At 48.2% G+C, this 17,490-nt stretch overlaps 1 protein-coding gene across 1 annotated transcript in view; it reads right to left on the bottom strand.

Moving 5' to 3' along the window:
• The window catches only part of LOC141197708 (uncharacterized), a 37,194-nt gene extending 20,534 nt beyond the window's left edge, over positions 1 to 16,660 (bottom strand). The window contains exon 1 of the mRNA XM_073662794.1: positions 16,600 to 16,660. The gene's annotated coding sequence lies outside the window, so the exon portion shown is untranslated. The remainder of the gene's footprint in view (positions 1 to 16,599) is intronic.
• Positions 16,661 to 17,490: the final 830 nt, after the last annotated feature.

Here is a 17,490-nt window from a genome sequence, read left to right on the forward strand (position 1 = left end):
CATTACACGCAGAGGGATCTATTATATAGAGTCATTACACGCAGAGGGATCTATTATATAGAGTCATTACACGCAGAGGGATCTATTATATAGAGTCATTACACGCAGAGGGATCTATTATACAGAGTCATTACACACAGGGATCTATTATATAGAGTCATTACACACAGAGGGATCTATTATATAGAGTCATTACACACAGAGGGATCTATTATATAGAGTCATTACACACAGAGGGATCTATTATATAGAGTCATTACACGCAGAGGGATCTATTATATAGAGTCATTACACGCAGAGGGATCTATTATATAGAGTTATTACACGCAGAGGGATCTATTATATAGAGTCATTACACGCAGAGGGATCTATTATATAGAGTCATTACACGCAGAGGGATCTATTATATAGCGTCATTAAACGCAGAGGGATCTATTATATAGAGTCATTACGCAGAGGGATCTATTATATAGCGTCATTACACACAGAGAGATCTATTATATAGAGTCATTACACAGAGGGATCTATTATATAGAGTCATTACACAGAGGGATCTATTATATAGAGTCATTACACGCAGAGCGATCTATTATATAGAGTCATTACACACAGAGAGATCTATTATATACAGTCATTACACGCAGAGGGATCTGTTATATAGAGTCATTACACACAGAGGAATCTATTATATACAGTCATTACACAGAGTGATCTATTTCAAGTATTTATTTCTGTTAATGTTGATGATTATGGCTTACAGCCAATGAAAACACAAAAGTCATTATCTCAGTAAATTAGAATACTTTATAACAACAGCTTGAAAAATTATTTTAAAATCGGAAATGTCTGTTCAGTAAATACCTCAATACTTGGTCAGGGCTCCTTTTGCATCAATTACTGCATCAATGCGGCAATGTGGCATGGAGGTGATCAGCCTGTGGCACTGCTGAGGTGTTATGGAAGCCCAGGTGGCTTTGATAGCAGCCTTCAGCTCATCTGTATTGTGGGGTCTGGGGTCTCATCTTCCTCTTGACAATACCCCATAGATTCTCTATAATAGATTCCCTATGGGGTTATGGTCAGGCGAGTTTGCTGCCAATCAAGCAGAGTGATACTGTTGTGTGTAAACCAGGTATTGGTACTTTTGTCAGTGTGGACAGGGGCCAAGTCCTGCTGGAGAATGACATTTCCATCTCCAAAAAGCTTGTCGGCAGAGGGAAGCATGAAGTGCTGTAAAATTTCCTGGTAGACGGCTGCGCTGACTTTGGTGTTGATAAAACACAGTGGACCTACACCAGCAGATGACATGGCTCCCCAAACCATCACTGATAGTGGAAACTTCACACTAGACCTCAAGCAGCTTGGATTGTGGCCTCTCCACTCTTCCTCCAGACTCTGGGACCTTGATTTCCAAAGGAAAATTGAAACTTTGGGACCTTCCGGAGTGTGTCAATGACTGCCTTCTGGACATCTGTCAAGTCAGCAGTCTTCCCCATGATTGTGGATCCTACTGAAACAGACTAAGGGACCTTTTTAAATGCTTTGCAAGCCTTTGCAGGTGTTTTTTGTTAATTATTTTAATTTACTGAGATAATGACTTTTGTGTTTTCATTGGCTGTAAGCCATAATCATCAACATTAACAGAAATAAACACTTGAAATAGATCCCTCTGCGTGTAATGACTCTATATAATAGATCCCTCTGTGTAATGACTCTATATAATAGATCCCTCTGCGTGTAATGACTATGTAATAGATCCCTCTGCGTGTAATGACTATGTAATAGATCCCTCTGCGTGTAATGACTATGTAATAGATCCCTCTGCGTGTAATGACTATGTAATAGATCCCTCTGCGTGTAATGATTCTATATAATAGATCCCTCTGCGTGTAATGACTCTATGTAATAGATCCCTCTGCGTGTAATGACTCTATGTAATAGATCCCTCTGCGTGTAATGACTCTATGTAATAGATCCCTCTGCGTGTAATGACTCTATATAATAGATCCCTCTGCGTGTAATGACTCTATATAATAGATAATAATAATAATAATAGTTTATTTTTATAGCGCCAACATATTCCGCAGCACTTTACAAATTTTAGGGGGGACTTATACAGACAATACAGAATAAGCATATCTCATATCGAACGGAGTGAGGGCCCTGCTCGCGAGCTTACAGTCTATGAGGAAGTGGGGGAGACACAAAAGGTAAAAAGTACATATATTGTATAATGCAGCCTTGATATACTGAATAGGATAAATAATAATACATGGACTGGTCGCCAGCCAGTATGTGTGCAGTCCTGACAGAGGCTTTTATGTGCATGGTTGGTTTGAACCCGAAGTTGAAGAAGATTTTAATATGGGGGAAAGCTGGGATGGACAGAGTGTGTTTAGGTGATACGCCAGTCTAAAGAAATGTGTTTTTAGGGTTCGCTTGAAACTGTGGGTATTGGGAATTAATCGAACTGTCCTGGGTAGTGCATTCCAGAGAATTGGCGCAGCACGCGAGAAATCTTGGAGACGGGAGTGGGAAGTTCGGATTATGGAGGATTTTAGTTTCAAGTCATTTGCAGAACGGAGGGCACGTGTAGGGTGGTAGACTGAGACAAGGGAGGAGATGTAGGGGGGTACTGAAGCATGGAGCGCTTTGTGGGTAAGCGTGATAAGTTTAAAACGAACTCTATATTGGATGGGCAACCAATGCAATGACTGGCACAGGGAAGAGGCATCTGAGTAGCGGTTGGCGAGGAATATGATCCTGGCTGCTGCGTTCAGGACGGATTGGAGAGGGGAGAGTTTAGTAAGAGGGAGACCGATTAGTAGAGCGTTGCAATAGTCAAGACGAGAATGAATAAGAGCGACAGTAAGAGTTTTTGCCGAGTCAAAGGTGAGAAAAGTCCTGATTCTTGAGATGTTTTTGAGGTGTAGATGACATGAACGAGCGAGTGATTTGATGTGAGGAGTGAAAGAAAGATCTGAATCAAAAATGACCCCAAGACAGCGGGCTTGTAGCTGGGGAGTAATGGTTGAGCCACAAACGGAGATGGCAATATCGGGCACAGGTAGATTAATGGAGGGAGGAAAGACGAGTAGTTCAGTTTTTGACAGATTCAGTTTTAGGTAGAGGGAGGACATAATGTTAGACACAGCAGAAAGACAATCACTGGTCTTTTGTAGTAATGCAGGGGTGATGTCCGGAGCAGAGGTGTATAATTGGGTGTCATCAGCATAGAGATGGTACTGAAAACCGAATCTACTGATTGTTTGTCCAATAGGAGCGGTGTATAAGGAGAAAAGAAGGGGGCCTAGGACTGATCCTTGAGGAACCCCGACAGTAAGAGGAAGTAGGGAGGAGGAGGAGCCGGCAAAAGACACAGAGAAGGAGCGGTCAGAGAGATAAGAGGAGAACCAGGAGAGAACCGTGTCCTTGAGGCCAATAGTGCGGAGCATAGTGAGGAGGAGCTGATGATCCACAGTGTCGAATGCTGCAGAGAGATCCAGGAGAATCAGCAGGGAGTAGTGACCATTAGATTTAGCTGTTAGTAGATCATTAGAGACTTTAGTGAGGGCAGTTTCAGTAGAATGTAAAGAGCGGAAACCAGATTGTAAAGGGTCAAGAAGAGAGTTGTCTGAGAGATAGCGGATTAGACGGGAGTGGACCAGGCGTTCCAGGAGTTTAGAGATAAAGGGAAGATTGGAAACAGGTCTGTAGTTGGCCGTGCAGTTCTGGTCGAGGGATGGTTTTTTAAGTAATGGTTGTATGCTGGCGTGTTTAAAAGAAGAGGGAAAGATACCAGATGAGAGGGAAAGGTTGAAAATTTTAGTTAGGTGAGAGGTGACAGCTGGAGCAAGGGACTGAAGGAGATGTGAGGGAATAGGGTCGCTGGTGCAGGTGGTAGGGCGAGAAGATGCAAGGAGCCTGATCACTTCATCTTCCGTGACTGGTTCGAAGTCAGAAAATGAGCAAGATACAATGTGGCGGGGGGGAGCATGCATAACATTTGGGGATTGGGAGAAAATTTCCTGTCGGATATGGTCAATTTTTTCTTTGAAATAGTTAGCCAGATCGTCAGCGCTGAGGTCGGTGGTCGGGGCCTGTGCTGTTTGATTGAGGAGAGAATGAAACGTGTCAAAGAGTCGTTTAGGATTATTGGAAAGTGAGATGATGAGGTTGTTAAAGTAGGTTTGTTTGGAGAGGTGAAGGGCAGAGTTATATGTTTTCAGCATAAATTTATAGTGGAGGAAATCTTCGGGCAGATTTGATTTTCTCCACAGCCGTTCAGCGCACCTGGAGTACCTCTGGAGAAGACGTGTTTGAGGCGTGTGCCAGGGTTGTCGCCGTCTATGCCGAATTGTTCTTTGTGTAGGAGGTGCGGCTTCATCCAGGGCGCATAGCATTATTTTGTTATAATGCTTCAATGCAGAGTCGGGACATGAGAGGGAGGAGATTGGGGCCAATGATGATTGCAACCTTTTTATAAATTTCTGGGTGTTAATGGCGCGTAAATTTCTATAAGTGTGGACGGTGGGAGTGTCTTGAGTAGAGTCACAGTTCTTGACAGAGAATGAAAGAAGATTATGGTCAGAGAGTGGAAGGGGAGAGTTAGTAAAGTCATGTACTGAGCAAAGCCGGGAGAAGATCAGGTCCAATGTGTTCCCGTCCTCATGTGTAGGAGAATTAGCAAGCTGTGAAAGGCCGAAGGAGGAGGTTAATGATAAAAGATGCGTGGCAGATGGGGAAAGAGGATCGCCAATTGGGATGTTAAAGTCTCCCATGATTATCGTGGGGATGTCGCAGGATAGAAAATTTGTAAGCCAGGCAGCAAAGTGATCCAGGAATTGACGGGGGGGACCTGGGGGGCGATAGACAACCGCCACTCGCAGGGAGAAGGGCCGGTAGAGTCTGACTGTGTGGGCCTCAAAGGACGGGAAGATAAGGGAGGGTACAGGGGGGATAACCTGAAAAGTACATTTTGTTGAAAGAAGCAGACCAACACCTCCACCTGATCTGTTGTCAGGTCGCGGGGTATGAGAGAAATGTAGGCCACCATAGGAGAGAGCTGCAGCGGCGGTGGTGTCCGACTGCTGGATCCAGGTTTCAGTGAGAGCCAGAAGGTTGAGGGAATTAGAGAGGAAAAAGTCATGGATGTAAGAGAGTTTATTACAAGCTGAGCGTGCATTCCAAAGGGCACAGTTGAATGAGACAGAAGATATGCAGGGAATATTAATGAGATTAGCAGGGTTTCTGAATGCAACAGGGAAAGAGTTAGTGTTATTATTACTGGAGGGTCCTGGGTTGGGAGAAATATCACCTGCGACTAATAGAAGGAAGATACAGAGAGTGAGCAGATGATTGAGTGATTTGTGAGAGCGTTTCCTGCGTTGTATGGTGGGAATGAATGGATCTGCGTGGTATAACATTGTGAAGAGAGCATGACAACTGTACATAGGAGAAGAGAGGAGTGAGGGATTAATATGGATGAAGTGTGCCGCATTTGTGGGAGAACGGTGAATGTGGATGATTGTAGCAACCAGAAAATAAATGGCACAGATACAAATGGTGAATACTGTTTGCCAAAAAGATGACCTGTAAGCAAGTTTGTTTAATTGTCTTGCATGTCTTACCTGTCTCCTGCCCTGTCCAACTGCCATTTTCTAACTGCCAGGGCACTTTGCTAAATTATGGCACTTCGATAAAGTATGCATAAATGCTATATGCATAAATGCCCCCGCATAAATGCTGCCCCTTAACTAAGTCTCAATATATAGGGACGTATCTGCTTAGATCTGCACAGATTTAACTCATTAACAATCAATCACTAGCTTAAAAGACAACAGGAGACCATAATAGATCCCTCTGCGTGCAATGACTCTATATAATAGATCCCTCTGCGTGTAATGACTCTATATAATAGATCCCTCTGCGTGTAATGACTCTATATAATAGATCCCTCTGCGTGTAATGACTCTATATAATAGATCCCTCTGCGTGTAATGACTCTATATAATAGATCCCTCTGCGTGTAATGACTCTATATAATAGATCCCTCTGCGTGTAATGACTCTATATAATAGATCCCTCTGTGTGTAATGACTCTATATAATAGATCCCTCTGTGTGTAATGACTCTATATAATAGATCCCTCTGTGTGTAATGACTCTATATAATATAAGAGTTTCACTTTTTGTATTGAAGAACTGAAATAAATTAACTTTTTGATGATATTCTAATTTAGTGAGATGCACCTGTATATGATAAAGAGCTACATAGAAACAGCCAGAGTATGTGCATATAGATAATCAAATATAGGTGCAGGCCCCTGAACATACACTCAGTATAGACAAGACCCCAAAAGGAGAGAAGGCAAAAGCAGAGAAGACGTTCCAAGGGGCGCACCTACTAGCTGTTTCTATTATCTTCTATTTAGCTCTTTGTCATATATCAGGGCTGTGTAAGTAGCAGCCCACAGAACGGGACAGACAGAGACCATAACCTATGGGAGCTAATGCAGGGGCCATTATACAGTGTGAGAGCTAATGCAGGGGCCATTATACAGTGTGAGAGCTAATGCGGGGGCCATTATACAGTGTGGGAGCTAATGCGGGGGCCATTATACAGTGTGAGAGCTAATGCGGGGGCCATTATACAGTGTGGGAGCTAATGCGGGGGCCATTATACAGCGTGGGAGCCAATGCGGGGGCCATTATACAGCGTGGGAGCCAATGCGGGTGCCATTATACAGCGTGGGAGCCAATGCGGGGGCCATTATACAGCATGAGAGCTAATGCTGGGGCCATTATACAGCGTGGGAGCCAATGCCGGGGCCATTATACAGCGTGGGAGCCAATGCGGGGGCCATTATACAGCGTGGGAGCAAATGCGGGGGCCATTATACAGCATGAGAGCTAATGCTGGGGCCATTATACAGCGTGGGAGCCAATGCTGGGGCCATTATACAGCGTGGGAGCCAATGCGGGGGCCATTATACAGCGTGGGAGCCAATGCGGGGGCCATTATACAGCGTGGGAGCCAATGCGGGTGCCATTATACAGCGTGGGAGCCAATGCGGGTGCCATTATACAGCGTGGGAGCCAATGCGGGGGCCATTATACAGCATGAGCGCTAATGTGGGGGCCATTATACAGCTTGGGAGCCAATGCCGGGGCCATTATACAGCGTGGGAGCCAATGCCGGGGCCATTATACAGCGTGGGAGCAAATGCGGGGGCCATTATACAGCATGAGCGCTAATGTGGGGGCCATTATACAGCGTGGGAGCCAATGCGGGGGCCATTATACAGCGTGGGAGCCAATGCGGGGGCCATTATACAGCATGAGCGCTAATGTGGGGGCCATTATACAGCTTGGGAGCCAATGCGGGGGCCATTATACAGCGTGGGAGCCAATGCGGGTGCCATTATACAGCGTGGGAGCCAATGCGGGGGCCATTATACAGCATGAGAGCTAATGCTGGGGCCATTATACAGCGTGGGAGCCAATGCCGGGGCCATTATACAGCGTGGGAGCCAATGCGGGGGCCATTATACAGCGTGGGAGCAAATGCGGGGGCCATTATACAGCATGAGAGCTAATGCTGGGGCCATTATACAGCGTGGGAGCCAATGCTGGGGCCATTATACAGCGTGGGAGCCAATGCGGGGGCCATTATACAGCGTGGGAGCCAATGCGGGGGCCATTATACAGCGTGGGAGCCAATGCGGGTGCCATTATACAGCGTGGGAGCCAATGCGGGGGCCATTATACAGCATGAGCGCTAATGTGGGGGCCATTATACAGCTTGGGAGCCAATGCCGGGGCCATTATACAGCGTGGGAGCCAATGCCGGGGCCATTATACAGCGTGGGAGCAAATGCGGGGGCCATTATACAGCATGAGAGCTAATGCTGGGGCCATTATACAGCGTGGGAGCCAATGCTGGGGCCATTATACAGCGTGGGAGCCAATGCGGGGGCCATTATACAGCGTGGGAGCCAATGCGGGGGCCATTATACAGCGTGGGAGCCAATGCGGGTGCCATTATACAGCGTGGGAGCCAATGCGGGGGCCATTATACAGCATGAGCGCTAATGTGGGGGCCATTATACAGCTTGGGAGCCAATGCCGGGGCCATTATACAGCGTGGGAGCCAATGCCGGGGCCATTATACAGCGTGGGAGCAAATGCGGGGGCCATTATACAGCATGAGAGCTAATGTGGGGGCCATTATACAGCGTGGGAGCCAATGCGGGGGCCATTATACAGCGTGGGAGCCAATGCGGGGGCCATTATACAGCATGAGAGCTAATGCTGGGGCCATTATACAGCGTGGGAGCCAATGCGGGGGCCATTATACAGCGTGGGAGCCAATGCGGGGGCCATTATACAGCGTGGGAGCCAATGCGGGGGCCATTATACAGCATGAGAGCTAATGCTGGGGCCATTATACAGCGTGGGAGCCAATGCGGGGGCCATTATACAGCGTGGGAGCCAATGCGGGGGCCATTATACAGCGTGGGAGCCAATTCGGGGGCCATTATACAGCGTGAGAGCTAATGTGGGGGCCATTATACAGCGTGAGAGCCAATGCGGGTGCCATTATACAGCGTGGGAGCCAATGCGGGGGCCATTATACAGCATGAGCGCTAATGTGGGGGCCATTATACAGCTTGGGAGCCAATGCCGGGGCCATTATACAGCGTGGGAGCCAATGCCGGGGCCATTATACAGCGTGGGAGCAAATGCGGGGGCCATTATACAGCATGAGCGCTAATGTGGGGGCCATTATACAGCGTGGGAGCCAATGCGGGTGCCATTATACAGAGTAGGAGCCAATGCGGGGGCCATTATACAGCATGAGAGCTAATGTGGGGGCCATTATACAGCATGAGCGCTAATATGGGGGCCATTATACAGCGTGGGAGCTAATGTGGGGGCCATTATACAGCATGAGCGCTAATGTGGGGGCCATTATACAGCATGAGCGCTAATGTGGGGGCCATTATACAGCTTGGGAGCCAATGCCGGGGCCATTATACAGCGTGGGAGCCAATGCCGGGGCCATTATACAGCGTGGGAGCAAATGCGGGGGCCATTATACAGCATGAGAGCTAATGTGGGGGCCATTATACAGCGTGGGAGCCAATGCGGGGGCCATTATACAGCGTGGGAGCCAATGCGGGGGCCATTATACAGCATGAGAGCTAATGCTGGGGCCATTATACAGCGTGGGAGCCAATGCGGGGGCCATTATACAGCGTGGGAGCCAATGCGGGGGCCATTATACAGCGTGGGAGCCAATGCGGGGGCCATTATACAGCATGAGAGCTAATGCTGGGGCCATTATACAGCGTGGGAGCCAATGCGGGGGCCATTATACAGCGTGGGAGCCAATGCGGGGGCCATTATACAGAGTAGGAGCCAATGCGGGGGCCATTATACAGCATGAGAGCTAATGTGGGGGCCATTATACAGCATGAGCGCTAATATGGGGGCCATTATACAGCGTGGGAGCTAATGTGGGGGCCATTATACAGCATGAGCGCTAATGTGAGGGCCATTATACAGCGTGGGAGCTAATGCGGGGGCCATTATACAGCGCGGGTGCCATTATACAGCGTGGGAGCCAATGCGGGGGCCATTATACAGCGTGGGAGCCAATGCGGGGGCCATTATACAGCATGAGAGCTAATGTGGGGGCCATTATACAGCATGAGAGCTTATGTGGGGGCCATTATACAGCATGAGCGCTAATGTGGGGGCCATTATACAGCGTGGGAGCTAATGTGGGGGCCATTAGACAGTGTGGGAGCTAATGAAGGGGCGCCAATGCGGGGGCCATTATACAGCATGAGAGCTAATGTAGGGGCCATTATACAGCATCAGATCTATTGAGGGGGCCATAATACAGTGTTGGAGCAAATGCGAGGGCCATTACACAGTTTGAAGGTTACTGGGGGACCATCACACAGTATGGGGTCCTATACACAGTGTGGGAGTTACTGTGGGGGGCTTTATGCAGTGTGGGAGCTACTGTAGGAATCATTAAAAAGTGTGGAGGCTACTGTGAAGGAACAAAGAGACATTTTACTATATAAGGGGCACAGTGGTGGCATTAGTATGTGGGGCAGTGAGAGGATCTCTGCTTTTATACCACAGCAGTGATAGGGACACATACGGCAGCCGCGGCTCAGCATTGGGGTATCGTCAGGATGCGGAGATTGTGCAGGTTGGGAATAGATGGGGACGGGGGGTGAGGAGTCATATGTGTCTGTGCTGTAATCTCCGCAGACGAGTCCTGGCGGGAGAAGTCACAATGTCTCTCTGAGAAAGATGAAAAAGTGAACGACTCCATCAGAAAGAACATCAGCTGTGATTATCTGTAACTGTGCTGTGCCTTCTGTGTGTCCTGCAGTACTGGGATCTACCACTAGATGTCACTGTATGGCGGGAATAGTGTTGGGTTTTGTGGAGATTTTTCTTTTAGTTACAGCGCGATCATCAGCTGAGGTTCTCCTATACCCACTAATAGGCCACGGCCCCACTATCAGTATTCGGTCAGTATTTTTTCTCAGGAGTCGGAGCTCCCACTCCTGAGAAAAAATACTGACCGAATACTGATAGTGGGGCTGTGGCCTAAGGCTGCGCCAGCATAGCTGGAATCAGGGTTACCAGTAAGGGCCCACTAAGATACTGTGCCCCCCGGAACTAAACACCTAGATATGCCTCTGCAAGTGTTACGTAAACGGCATAATGGGGGCATTACACTGTGGTGGGGGCATCATACATCCTGCATAAGGGGCATAATGGGGGCATTACACTGTGGGGGGCATCATACATCCTGCATAAGGGGCATAATGGGGGCATTACACTGTGGGGGGCATCATACATACAGTATAAGCGGCATAATGGGGGCATTACACTGTGTGGGCGCATCATACATACTGCATAAGGGGCATAATGGGGGCATTACACTGTGTGGGGGCATCATACATCCTGCATAAGGGGCATAATGGGGGCATTACACTGTGGGGGCATCATACATCCTGCATAAGGGGCATAATGGAGGCATTACACAGTGTGGGGGCATCATACATCCTGCATAAGGGGCATAATGGGGGCATTATACTGTGTGGGGGCATCATACATACTGCATAAGGGGCATAATGGGGGCATTACACTGTGTGGGGGCATCATACATACTGCATAAGGGGCATAATGGGGGCATTACACTGTGTGGGGGCATCATACACACTGCATAAGGGGCATAATGGGGGCATTACACTGTGTGGGTGCATCATACATCCTGCATAAGGGGCATGATGGGGGCATTACACTGTGTGGAGGCATCATACATCCTGCATAAGGGGCATAATGGGGGCATTACACTGTGTGGGGCATCATACATCCTGCATAAGGGGCATAATGGGGGCATTACACTGTGTGGAGGCATCATACATCCTGCATAAGGGGCATAATGGGGGCATTACACTGTGGGGGGGCATCATTCATCCTGCATAAGGGGCATAATGGAGGCATTACACTGTGTGGGTGCATCATACATCCTGCATAAGGGGCATAATGGGGGCATTACACTGTGTGGGGGGCATCATACATCCTGCATAAGGGGCATAATGGGGGCATTACACTGTGTGGAGGCATCATACATCCTGCATAAGGGGCATAATGGGGGCATTACACTGTGTGGGGCATCATACATCCTGCATAAGGGGCATAATGGGGGCATTACACTGTGTGGAGGCATCATACATCCTGCATAAGGGGCATAATGGGGGCATTACACTGTGGGGGGGCATCATTCATCCTGCATAAGGGGCATAATGGAGGCATTACACTGTGTGGGTGCATCATACATCCTGCATAAGGGGCATAATGGGGGCATTACGCTGTGTGGGGGCATCATTCATCCTGCATAAGGGGCATAATGGAGACATTACACTGTGTGGGTGCATCATACATCCTGCATAAGGGGCATAATGGGGGCATTACACTGTGGGGGGGCATCATTCATCCTGCATAAGGGGAATAATGGGGGCATTACACTGTGTGGGGGGCATCATACATCCTGCATAAGGGGCATAATGGGGGCATTACACTGTGTGGGGGCATCATACATACTGCATAAGGGGCATAATGGGGGAATTACACTGTGTGGGGGGGATCATACATCCTGCATAAGGGACATAATGGGGGCATTACACTGTGTGGGGGGCATCATACATCCTGCATAAGGGGCATAATGGGGGCATTACACTGTGTGGGGGCATCATACATCCTGCATAAGGGGCATAATGGGGGCATTACACTGTGTGGGGGGATCATACATCCTGCATAAGGGACATAATGGGGGCATTACACTGTGTGGGGGCATCATACATCCTGCATAAGGGGCATAATGGGGGCATTACACTGTGGGGGCATCATACATCCTGCATAAGGGGCATAATGGGGGCATTACACTGTGTGGGGGCATCATACATCCTGCATAAGGGGCATCATGGGGGCATTACACTGTGTGGGGGGATCATACATCCTGCATAAGGGGCATAATGGGGGCATTACACTGTGTGGGTGCATCATACATCCTGCATAAGGGGCATAATGGGGGCATTACACTGTGGGGGGGCATCATTCATCCTGCATAAGGGGCATAATGGAGGCATTACACTGTGTGGGTGCATCATACATCCTGCATAAGTGGCATAATGGGGGCATTACACTGTGTGGGGGCATCATTCATCCTGCATAAGGGGAATAATGGGGGCATTACACTGTATGGGGCATCATACATCCTGCATAAGGGGCATAATGGGGGCATTACACTGTGTGGGGGGCATCATACATACTGCATAAGGGGCATAATGGGGGAATTACACTGTGTGGGGGGATCATACATCCTGCATAAGGGACATAATGGGGGCATTACACTGTGTGGGGGGCATCATACATCCTGCATAAGGGGCATAATGGGGGCATTACACTGTGTGGGGGCATCATACATCCTGCATAAGGGGCATCATGGGGGCATTACACTGTGTGGGGGGATCATACATCCTGCATAAGGGAAATAATGGGGGCATTACACTGTGTGGGGGCATCATACATCCTGCATAAGGGGCATAATGGGGGCATCATACATACTGCATAAGGGGCATAATGGGGGCATTACACTGTGTGGGGGCATCATACATCCTGCATAAGGGGCATAATGGGGGCATTACACTGTGTGGGGGCATCATACATCCTGCATAAGGGGCATAATGGGGGCATTACACTGTGTGGGGGCATCATACATCCTGCATAAGGGGCATAATGTGGGCATTACACTGTGTGGGGGCATCATACATCCTGCATAAGGGGCATAATGGGGGCATTACACTGTGTGGGGGCATCATTCATCCTGCATAAGGGGCATAATGGAGGCATTACACTGTGTGGGTGCATCATACATCCTGCATAAGGGGCATAATGGGGGCATTACACTGTGGGGGGGCATCATTCATCCTGCATAAGGGGAATAATGGGGGCATTACACTGTATGGGGCATCATACATCCTGCATAAGGGGCATAATGGGGGCATTACACTGTGTGGGGGGCATCATACATACTGCATAAGGGGCATAATGGGGGAATTACACTGTGTGGGGGGATCATACATCCTGCATAAGGGACATAATGGGGGCATTACACTGTGTGGGGGGCATCATACATCCTGCATAAGGGGCATAATGGGGGCATTACACTGTGTGGGGGCATCATACATCCTGCATAAGGGGCATAATGGGGGCATTACACTGTGTGGGGGGGATCATACATCCTGCATAAGGGACATAATGGGGGCATTACACTGTGTGGGGGCATCATACATCCTGCATAAGGGGCATAATGGGGGCATTACACTGTGGGGGCATCATACATCCTGCATAAGGGGCATAATGGGGGCATTACACATCCTGCATAAGGGGCATCATGGGGGCATTACACTGTGTGGGGGGATCATACATCCTGCATAAGGGAAATAATGGGGGCATTACACTGTGTGGGGGCATCATACATCCTGCATAAGGGGCATAATGGGGGCATCATACATACTGCATAAGGGGCATAATGGGGGCATTACACTGTGTGGGGGCATCATACATCCTGCATAAGGGGCATAATGGGGGCATTACACTGTGTGGGGGCATCATACATCCTGCATAAGGGGCATAATGGGGGCATTACACTGTGTGGGGGCATCATACATCCTGCATAAGGGGCATAATGTGGGCATTACACTGTGTGGGGGCATCATACATCCTGCATAAGGGGCATAATGGGGGCATTACACTGTGTGGGGGCATCATACATCCTGCATAAGGGGCATAATGGGGGCATTACACTGTGTGGGGCATCATACATCCTGCATAAGGGGCATAATGGGGGCATTACACTGTGTGGGGGCATCATACATCCTGCATAAGGGGCATAATGGGGGCATTACACTGTGTGGGGGGATCATACATCCTGCATAAGGGGCATAATGGGGGCATTACACTGTGTGGGGGCATCATACATCCTGCATAAGGGGCATAATGGGGGCATTACACTGTGTGGGGGCATCATACATCCGGCATAAGGGGCATAATGGGGGCATTACACTGTGGGAGCATCATACATCCTGCATAAGGGGCATAATGGGGGCATTACACTGTGTGGGGCATCATACATACTGCATAAGGGGCATTACACTGTGGGAGCATCATACATCCTGCATAAGGGGCATAATGGGGGCATTACACTGTGTGGGGCATCATACATCCTGCATAAGGGGCATAATGGGGGCATTACACTGTGGGAGCATCATACATCCTGCATAAGGGGCATAATGGGGGCATTACACTGTGTGGGGGGCATCATACATCCTGCATAAGGGGCATAATGGGGGCATTACACTGTGTGGGGCATCATACATACTGCATAAGGGGCATAATGGGGGCATTACACTGTGTGGGGGGCATCATACATCCTGCATAAGGGGCATAATGGGGGCATTACACTGTGTGGGGGCATCATACATACTGCATAAGGGGCATAATGGGGGCATTACACTGTGGGGGCATCATACATCCTGCATAAGGGGCATAATGGGGGCATTACACTGTGGGGGCATCATACATCCTGCATAAGGGGCATAATGGGGGCATTACACTGTGTGGGGGGCATCATACATCCTGCATAAGGGGCATAATGGGGGCATTACACTGTGTGGGGGGCATCATACATACTGCATAAGGGGCATAATGGGGGCATTACACTGTGGGGGCATCATACATCCTGCATAAGGGGCATAATGGGGGCATTACACTGTGGGGGGCATCATACATCCTGCATAAGGGGCATAATGGGGGCATTACACTGTGTGGGGGGCATCATACATCCTGCATAAGGGGCATAATGGGGGCATTACACTGTGTGGGGGCATCATACATACTGCGTAAGGGGCATAATGGGGGCATTACACTGTGGGGGCATCATACATCCTGCATAAGGGGCATAATGGGGGCATTACACTGTGGGGGCATCATACATCCTGCATAAGGGGCATAATGGGGGCATTACACTGTGTGGGGGGCATCATACATCCTGCATAAGGGGCATAATGGGGGCATTACACTGTGTGGGGGGCATCATACATCCTGCATAAGGGGCATAATGGGGGCATTACACTGTGGGGGGCATCATACATCCTGCATAAGGGGCATAATGGGGGCATTACACTGTGTGGGGGGCATCATACATACTGCATAAGGGGCATAATGGGGGCATTACACTGTGGGGGGGGCATCATACATCATGCATAAGGGGCATAATGGGGGCATTACACTGTGTGGGGGGCATCATACATACTGTATAAGGGGCATAATGGGGGCATTACACTGTGTGGGGGCATTATACATCCTGCATAAGGGGCATAATGGGGGCATTACACTGTGTGGGGGCATCATACATACAGTATAAGTGGCATAATGGGGGCATTACACTGTGTGGGGCATCATACATACTGCATAAGGGGCATAATGGGAGCATTACACTGTGTGGGGGCATCATACATCCTGCATAAGGGGCATAATGGGAGCATTACACTGTGGGGCATCATACATCCTGCATAAGGGGCATAATGGGGGCATTACACTGTGTGGGGGCATCATACATACAGTATAAGTGGCATAATGGGGGCATTACACTGTGGGGGGCATCATACATCCTGCATAAGGGGCATAATGGGGGCATTACACTGTGTAGGGACATCATACATCCTGCATAAGGGGCATAATGGGGGCATTACACTGTGTGGGGGGCATCATACATCCTGCATAAGGGGCATAATGGGGGCATTACACTGTGGGGGTCCTGTACTATGAGAACAATACGTTTCCTCCCTTCCTGTCTCCATAGTTGGGTCGTATGTATCTATTACAGGAAACAGAACAGAAACCTTATGATTCTTATAAAGGGGCAACACAAGACCCCAAAGGAGTCTCGGTGCTGAAGGGGTTAATGCCCCCTGCGCCCAGTAATGGGGTCTCCACATACCTCCACCTGCAGAGCCGCCACCACATATATGGCTGCTCTGTGCGCACAGGAGCTGTGATGAGGTCACAGGAGGGGAGGAGTCAGGGGTCACATGATCAGGGGCCTCAGTGGATGCAGGAGTGACAGCAGCGTTACACTGATACATCACAGTCAGACAGGACAGGGGGGATGAGGCTGCAGTTTGGGGTAATGGAGGATTTCTGCCTCCTAGTAATCTTTGTTGTTGCTGTGTACAGTGGGGGCAGAAAGGAGCTGTGGAGAGATCTAGGTACAGAGTATAATAAGCCCACCCTGAGGGTCACACGTGGCCAAACCAGGAATATATATACAGTATAAAGAATAGCAATAAATAAAATAAACAAACAAACATGTATACATAACATTCCAATAATTTTGGAGTCGGATGTCAATTGGACATCCTAACCAAAACATCAGTACTGATGTTAATTCAAAAATAAAGAAAATTATATGTAACCCCCAAAAATATATAGATACACATGGTCACTACCATTCTACACTGTGTTCCAGATTATTATGCAAATAATATTTTCTCAGATTTTCCCAAATTACCTATATGAATTGCAGTCATTGTAATTTTCCGGTCAATAACTATTAGAGTACAATTGAAAGGTTTTTGTGCAAACTGCCTATGATAACAGTATATTTAAAAAAATAAAACACTCAAACTGCACTCAAAATGCATGTTCCAAATTATTATGCACAGCAGAGTTTTCAACCTTTTCATTTTAATAAAGAACAAAAAAATGGTCATTTTTGAAATTATAAGCATTAGCAGGTTATTACACACTGAAATCAAACAGTTTTCAACTCAAAACTTTATTCTAGGTGATGTTACATTTGCACATAGGACCGCTTGTTCGAAAGGAGCTT

The sequence above is a fragment of the Phyllobates terribilis genome, unplaced genomic scaffold (genome assembly GCF_046119375.1).
Source record: "Phyllobates terribilis strain yellow unplaced genomic scaffold, ASM4611937v1 Scaffold_86__1_contigs__length_6382490, whole genome shotgun sequence".
In the NCBI taxonomy this organism is placed as follows: domain Eukaryota; kingdom Metazoa; phylum Chordata; class Amphibia; order Anura; family Dendrobatidae; genus Phyllobates; species Phyllobates terribilis.